At 29.8% G+C, this 8,856-nt stretch overlaps 1 non-coding gene across 1 annotated transcript; it reads right to left on the minus strand.

Annotated features, from left to right (window-relative positions):
- Nucleotides 1-5,926: 5,926 nt before the first annotated feature.
- On the minus strand, nucleotides 5,927-5,999 carry TRNAE-CUC. Its single transcript has one exon. It is a non-coding gene; the product is annotated as a tRNA-Glu (tRNA).
- Between the last annotated feature and the right edge of the window lie 2,857 nt (nucleotides 6,000-8,856).

Here is an 8,856-nt window from a genome sequence, read left to right on the forward strand (position 1 = left end):
TTTTGATTAATTTATTCCCTCCTCTTCTTTTTGAAAGAATAAACTTCTAATCTTTTATTCAAATCCCTATCTTCCTTGTTTACACTTATTTGTTCTCCATCGGGAATCATGATCCCTTTCTTCCTAGGGAAATTGTGCTTCATGCTTTTAATTTCTTTATCCTTGTCAAGTATCTCGTGATTAGGATTAACCCCTTGCACAATGATTAGGATTTTCTTACACAAACAAAAGAGTTTTGAACTCAGAACGAAAACCTAACAATCTTTCAAGCATTAACTGACCAATAACTTAGGAGTACAGATTTTTTGTAAAGACAGGCATATAGGACATAACGTCGTAGGCCCATTTTTAATACGTAACCAAATACCGGATTATTAAAATGAATCTCTTCTTTTCTTAAGTTTTATTGAGAAGAAAATTAGAGTGACGACTCTAAAGTCAATTAAAACGATACATCCGCGAGTGTATCGATTTAAAATTTATACGGGCCAATTCAAAAGGCCTATGCTAAAATCTCTAGTTTCAGTTCCTCATCCCTTTCCACTTTTTACATGATGTAGAGGAAAATAATTCAATGAGTTCTTTAACATAGTTCACCTTAACACAAAAAAAATATTTTCTCTTAAAAAACAGTGCACGGGTCGAACCTACCATAAAAATCTCTCAACTTCTACCGCGGGAGCACATGAGGAAGGTAAGGCATGTAGTTGATAATTTTTGGATCGCACAAACCTCCCTTAAAGAAAGGGTAATTTTCTTATGAGAGAAGCGAAACGAAAAAAACGTTTACATCTTATATTTATTTTTAATTTGAGAAGTTATGAACTGAACAAAGGCTGCAAAACTTGTTATATATTTCACAGTTAGGAACTTGAATTAGCTGAATTATGTTAGGGATCAATTATGTTAAATCTAATCTTCTCTTCGCACTTGGATCTAGAACCTTGTGAGATATAAGATGTCTAGACTTTCCAAGACTCGAGATATTATTATGGTCATGGAAGACACTAGTTATCTCAATAACACATTCAATTTGAACTACAACATTTATCTTAGCCTAACAGTTAGTCTTGGTGGAAAGTCTACATTGTAAAATGTTTTCCCCATTTGTAGAACATGCACCAATTTTGGAACAAGCGATGGAGAATCACTTTTGTTTGCCATATGGACCGTTCCTTGCTCCTAGCTTAGAAATGTCAAAACCTTTTGATTGGGCATATGCATTGTAAAATTCGCGGAGCTCCTTTTCAAAAGGAAGATTCATTCCAATGCTGGGATTTAAACATCAGGTATTTCAAATTCGGAATCCATAAAGCTAAATAATAAGAGACAAATTGTATTAACAAAAAGAATAACGAACATTCCATGTTAGCATCCAAAATGGTCCAAAAAATGACCATGTCTTGGGCCAATTAGTCCGAGACATGGACATGTTCAGGAGCAATTGGTCCAGGAGATTGCCATATTCGGGAACAATTGCTCCCTAACATGGCCATATTCGGACCTAGAGTTTTTCTTACTAGTTTTGGAAATTCATTTTTAAAACTCTGAGTATAAATCAATATTATAGATAATAACAAACATGTAACGTGCAGACTAACAATGATTGAAGTAAATGAACCATTTGTTTCCAATCTAATGGTTGGTATGCAGGTTTCACGTTTGTTATTGTCTATAATATTGATTGTGATATCACAGGAGACTTTCTTTGAAATAATTTGGATATATAGGGTTTCTCATGATTTTAGAATTTGAATATTTGGTGGGAAATTTGTGCTTTTGGGTGAAATTGCTTCCCTACTAATGAACTTAACTTAACTCAATAGATTATTGAGCTTGAAGGTTTTAAGAAAACGATTAATTCTCTGACTCAACTCTTTTGTCCATTCCATTTCGACAACAAAAGACTAACATGAACAATTTGAGGATCAAATGTTTCATTTAAAAACATTTACTCTATCGATTTTCTCATCATGGAATCAAATTTAGGAATGACCAAGCATTGGTGGATGTCTCTTAAATAAATTCAATTTAATACAAGTGAGTTTTTGAAACAAAGTTCCGCTATTATTTGAAATTGAATTAATATATATATATATATATATATTGTTATTATTATTATTATTATTGTAATTAAGGTAATAAGCAATAAATAAATATATAATGCAAGTTGCTTCCAAATCGAACAAATATGTGAATAGTTTGTTGTCTTGTAAACCAAACAAAAGTAAAAGCTTGAATAGATATTGCCTTTGGGATACTCTCTTTTTTTAAAGTAGATGACAATGACAACATTTCTTATTTATTGAACTTATTATTATTTTAATTTTAGAAACTAGGCTTACAAATAAAGTCAAAATTATTATAATCAATGATCACTTTTAAGTAACAAAAATATTAAATTGATATACATAAAATTATGAATCAATATTGCATTATATATCTATTAAAAATCTTAAAATTGATGTTCTAATATTAAAAAAAAACAATTTGGAATGGATGGCCTTCGGGTCATCATAGGAAGAAGGAAGAAAGAAAAGAACTCGATCGTCCATCTTTGCATTCATACAATGGATTAATTGGACAAAACGGGACCAATGTTTTTTCAATGAGGCGAACGTGTAAATCTGAGGTGGGTTATTTTTCTTCGAACGAACAAATTATGCATGGTTTGTTGTTCTGTATTATTATAGAGTTTTTACCTTCAAAATTTACCCATTTTAGTTGTGGAGACTGAATGATACTAAATGAACATCCCACATTTAAAAAATAATACTACATAAAATTATACTTTAATTTACAACGCTTAAAATGACATTTTTCTAGCATTAGAAGCGTTATTCAAAAGTCTTACTGACTCGTACAAATGACTCGTACAAATATGATTACTATTCTAATAATTGTTACAGAAATATAAACTTGCATTTTAATATTCTAAATCTATATTGTTAGTTAATATCTGATTATTTATTTATTTATTTTAATATTTAATTTTTCCGATGTGATTGACTAATTTTATTTTTTCTATACCAATTTCAAACAAAATGTCAGAAATATCTATAATCATTTATTTTTCTTTTAAATTGTGAGAATAATAAATTAAAATTCTAAAATCGTCATTATTTTTGTTTGAAATGATCACCTGTGATAAATAATTATTTGAATAACATCAACTATGATAACACGCAGTCCAAAATAACACAATATTAACTTGGAATATGCTAAATAAAAAGTTATTTGAAGAAGTTATTTTATTTATAAGAAAAATATATCATAACTATCTGGTTTGAAAGAAATTATCGAACTTATTTCAATGATCGTAGTCGTTCTATGCATTTTACTTATAACTATTAATTTTAAGTTTTCAAAGATTTGTCCGGAAAATCGGTGAAAACGATCGGGGAGTTAATTGTCATTCTCGATGACCTACGAGCTCGATAATTTGTTAGACAATGTGTTTGAATTTTTATTTTTATTTTCATGTTGTCTTTTTTTTTCTTTATCATTCTTTTGTTGTTTTATTTAAACGATCTTTATCATTCTCTAATATACATAAACCATTTAAATATATATATTTATATATATATATATATTAATGTCGAGATTGCCCATATTTGGACATATTTTATTTTAATAATTTATGAAGTTAAAACGATTACTCAATCAATTCAAATTATTAGATATTTTTAAAACAAGTTGATGAAATGAAGATGTATAGTTGTAATAGAAGAAAAAAACTATATTTAGAAAATAGAAAATTTATACATTAATGACCTTGTATAAGAAAATAAAACAAAATTATAACAAATATAAAGACATGATATAATTATTAGATCCTTGGTCGATTTTAAGTTAAATGATTGTTTTTCATAATACTATTTTTGGAAATTTCTATAATTGCAGCTCAACCTATATTTGGTCTATTTATTATTAATCACTAATTGTTGGTCTTCACTTCATGTTTTTTATTGCCTAAAATATTTACAGGTTATTTATTTTGGAATCACGTGAGATTTTTTTCTTTAAAATTATTTGGAGTTTTAGGATTTATCATTATTAATTTAGAGTTTGATTATTTATGTGAGGAAATTGTCCCTATTCCATTTCAACCACATAATTAACACTCCTAAGATCAAATGATTCATTTAAAATTTTCAATTTATGTCATACCAAATTTTAAATAAACCTAATCTCTTAATTTTATCATATTTGAATATCAAACCAAGTCTTCTATGCCTAAAGTTAGTACTATCTTCAATTATGTTCATAGTTAACTTAAATTAAATGAATTACTGAGAAGTGAAACTTATAATCGAATACTTTTTTCATTTAAACTAAATTAATCGATTTCTTATTTTCTAGTCTTGTTTATGTTCTCAACAAAAAAAAAAGGTAAGATTCTATAAATTTTTCCTTTCTCTACCTAAGATTTCTTTAATTAATTGGGAAGTCAAAAAAAATTGTCACTTTACACATAATTCTTATTTTATATATCTTTTTTTAGGAAAATTTGTTTATTCACATAGGATACTCTCTTCGAAAGTTTATGAGAGTTAATAATGTTAATTTTTGTTAATTAATCTTTGTAATTCTTTACCAAGAGAAGAAATATTTATTTGTAATCAGTTATATAACAATTAATTCAAGTATATGTTATGTCGAAATAATTTCGCCTAAAAGATTTATACTTAGATATTAGTTAGAGTTTTATTCACACCTATTAATTGTCATTATTTTTCTCTCTCTAAGTTGTAATCTTTTATTTTAACCATAATCATTTTTTCCTCCTTTGCCCGTGTTTTTTTTCGTCTTGGTTTCCACATAAATCTTGTGTTATTTACGTGTTTTTTGGTTTATATTCATCTCTTCTTTATCTCGAATAATATTAAATCCATATCCTGTTTTTCAACCATTGGTATCAAAGCTTTCAACTTTTTTATTATGAGATTATATCTATTTTCGAAGATGTCAAGTATGAAGTATGACATTTCGTTATTAGATACAACACATTTTTTTTCTTTATGGTAGATAAAGATGTGAGGTTTGCTCTCTCATATGGATATGGATTTGGACAAAACTCTATTAGAGTTTGATAAGATGCACACTTCGTAGACAACATAAGGGAAAAGAGGAAGGATCGTAAAGCTATACATCTACATCTATCAAAAATATTCTACAAGTTGTTCTAAAAGAGATGAGTGTTGTTGGGTTAAGGCTAAAGAATATAATTTTGTATGCAGAACTGAAGAAATCATAAGGCAACACACAGTGGCTAAGAATCCACAAAAGAAAAGTGTGGAAGAGAGAATGAATAGAATTTTGATGGAGAATGTGCGTTATATGCTCCTTAGTGTTGATTTATCAAAGTCTTTTTGGGCTAAAGTTGTAGCTTTAACATGTTTCTTCGTCAATCGTTCTACGTCAACTACAATTAATAAACAGACTCCGCAAGAAGTACGGTGTGGTATTCCTTCTAGTTATTCTAATTTGAGAATTTTTTGTTATTTGGCATATGCTCATGATGATGAAGAAAAATTAGAGACTCGATCTATGAAGTATATTTTCATTGGATACAAATCTGGTGTAAAGGGGTATAAGTTATGGTGTCCTGAAACTAGAAATATTATAATGAGTCAAAATGTTGTTTTTGATGAGACACATATGTTACATGCTACACCTCTTATATATTCTTGTGATCAAATTGAGCAAAAATATAACACTTTTTGAGATAAAATTTAACAATAATTTAGCAAGCAAGTGGAGTTTGAGAGCATATCAAAATTTGAATCCCAAAATGACAAAAACCTAAGTACTTAAAAGAAAGATGGTAATGTTTGAATCCCAAAATGACAGCCAATGCATGTGTGTTTGCGATGTCACCAATGCAAAAAAGTTTTGACTTGTTTATTAAAATCAAAGTAAACAATTCCGTTGCCGTGAATTGAACCCGGGTCGTTCGGGTGAGAGCCGAATATCCTAACCAACTAGACTACAACGGATGATGAAAATATATTATACAACTAATTTAGAAGAAGTCAAATATGTCTATTAATTTGACAATTTAATTTTTCTCATTCTTAGCTAAAGTGTTTGTGCTAGGTGATTTAGGTCATAGGTGGGCGATAAATGAAGATTAGTTGTTTGTAATCAATTGAAAAAGTAAAAATGGTGAAATAATTTTATGGTTATAGGAGTGTTTCTAAATTTATCTTTATTTTTTCTCTAGAGTATTTACTATCATTAGTGTAGAGCTAACTATTTTTACTCTCCACTAAATAATAGTTTAGTGTAAAATGAGTGTTCAATCAAATTTTTATCTTGATTTTTTTTTTGGGAAAACGGTTAAAACCATTTTTTTAAAATCATAAAAGTGAGAAGGTCAATGATTAAATCTAGACAAACCTTAGATATGATTAAAGGATGACAATCAAACGACCCTAAAGAAACTGATTAGTAGCAATCAAAATACAAACACAGATTACTGACAAAGATTATAAACGGTACCAAATCTTAATTATCCCAATCAAGACTTTTATTTCCATACCAACCTGTTGTATTAACATATTGTCTTCCTCTTCCCCTTTTCCTTCCTCTTCCCCTTTCTCTTGCAATGAAAGAGGGATGAACTGGAGAGTTTGATGAATACTGCATATTATCATTTTGATTTCTTTCTTTATATGAACTCGTTCTAATTTTATAGAAAACATTATTTTTCAGGATTTTCAGGCTCTTAACCTTGTTGTTCTCAACTTCTAGATCAGTCTTAGGATTCTTGTCTTTGCTTCCTTTAGCTTCATTTATGGTATCCTCTGCAATAGCCTTGGCCCTTGGTAACATCTACTTCAGCTTGATTATTCTGAGTATCTTCCTTTATGGTTTTCTGTATTATAGCTTTACTTGTTTGAGAATCAACTTCTTTCATCTTCTTCATTCTCTATTTCATTGCTATCTTTATTCTCTTCTTCAACAGAAACCCCCTTAATATATTTTCTTCAATTTCATTGTTTTCTTCATTTTCAGAGTCCTCCTTGGTTTTTCTTCTTTCTCTTCCTCCACATTTTGCTCTTTGCTTTCAAACTCCCTTATTTTTTTTCCTGATTTTTTGCTTCTTGGCCTTTCAGTATCTTATGTTCATCTTCCATAGCTTGAGCACATTTCGTGCTAGCATGTTTGAAAGTATTGCAGAATGCACACCTGTCCGGTCTCCATTCATAAGTGATTTCCATGACATTAGATTTTCCTTTCTTGTCAACCACTATCATATTATTCGGCAATGTGCTACCAGGATTCACCTCTATGCTAATTCTAGTAAAGTATAAATGCTCTCCTCCTTATTTTATCGAGTCCATGTATAATGGTTTTCCTAATAACCCTGCAAAATGACTAATGACTTCTGTTTTGTACATGTGTGCAGGGATATTCCAAAGCTTGAACCATATCTGTGATATCTCCTTAGGTTACTTAACAGATTCAAATCTTTAGACTATCTTTCCAACTTCATACAGTTGGATCCAATAAATGTATTCCCATGTTCCAAATTCGACTCATTCTTGAATTGACGAAAGTAGAGATCATGAATATTTGTAGAGATCTTCTCTAGCCCATTTTCCTTCCATTGTTTCATTAAAGCTTCTTTAGTGATTGGGAATGATATTTTGTTTTTTCCAATATAATTCTTTACCACCACATTTTCTCATTCCTTTATGCACTTTTCTTTTACTTCATTGGGAAGTTTAAATTCAAAAGGAAAATTAAGTACCTCCACTTTTGTTTTAGCATCCCCCAAGAAGATTTTTCCTTTGTAGGCATGGTCTTCAGTTTTCTTTCCTGCATTTTTATTCCATACCTCATTTACTTTCTAGGTAGAGTTTCTCATGATAGTATAAGTCTTCGATTTAGGAGCCTTCATCAGCTCCCTCATTATAGCCACTGACCAATTTACTATCTCTTCATATTCTTCATTCCTCAGCAAATTCCAGTCCTGAAGATAATGAATATTGAGTTGAATTGTTATATGTTAGACTTTCTCCTTATTAAGAACAATCTCTCCTTTTTTAGAATGCATCAGAAGCTTGGTGATTTGGTTTTTGAGGCCAAACAAATTGGCTCTTTAATTGTAACCAATCTTCTAGACTCCTTCATTCTTTCCTTGCTTTCATACATTATTTTTTTTAGAAGCCTTCTTCCCCTGCTTTCCTACATTATTTTCTTCAGAATATTCCACAAAATTTGATTTTCCTTTGCTTTTGTCATGTTTTTCTTAAATGACTTCTTCAACAATCTCCTTAAGACCGTTCATAACAAACTCTTTGACTTCTTTAGCTTTATTACTCTTCTTTTTCCCTATTGTTGAAGAAGAGAACAAATAATAAAGCAGAGTAAATGCAGAAATAGGGAAATTCAGAAACCCTAAAGATTTAGCGACAAAATCGTTTCAAAAGGCAACCTTCGAGAACACCAAAGATTAGAGAACACACTAACGCTCACAATCAGGAAATAAACATCCATAAAAGATACCAACGAAATTTTGAAAGATTTAGGATTATCTGCACTTACTTCGTGAATCGTGTCGTTCGTGCCAATCGTGTCATTCGTGTCATTCGTGCCAATCGTGTCATTCTTTTAATTAATAGACAAAGGTCACAATAGTATTTTTCAATAAATACATACAGTGTCACAAGTTAATTAAATGAGATAAACTCAAAAGAAAAAAAAAACCTTAAAAAACGTCTCTTGGCTCACTATAATTTAAGGTCAAAATCTTCGACGCCAACTTTGAGATGAGAATTCTTCATCCACACGTTATTGACAATCTCTACAGCAATTTTCTAGAGTATTTCACACAGGAAGGAGTTT

Source organism: Impatiens glandulifera, chromosome 8 (genome assembly GCF_907164915.1).
Source record: "Impatiens glandulifera chromosome 8, dImpGla2.1, whole genome shotgun sequence".
In the NCBI taxonomy this organism is placed as follows: Eukaryota; Viridiplantae; Streptophyta; class Magnoliopsida; order Ericales; family Balsaminaceae; genus Impatiens; species Impatiens glandulifera.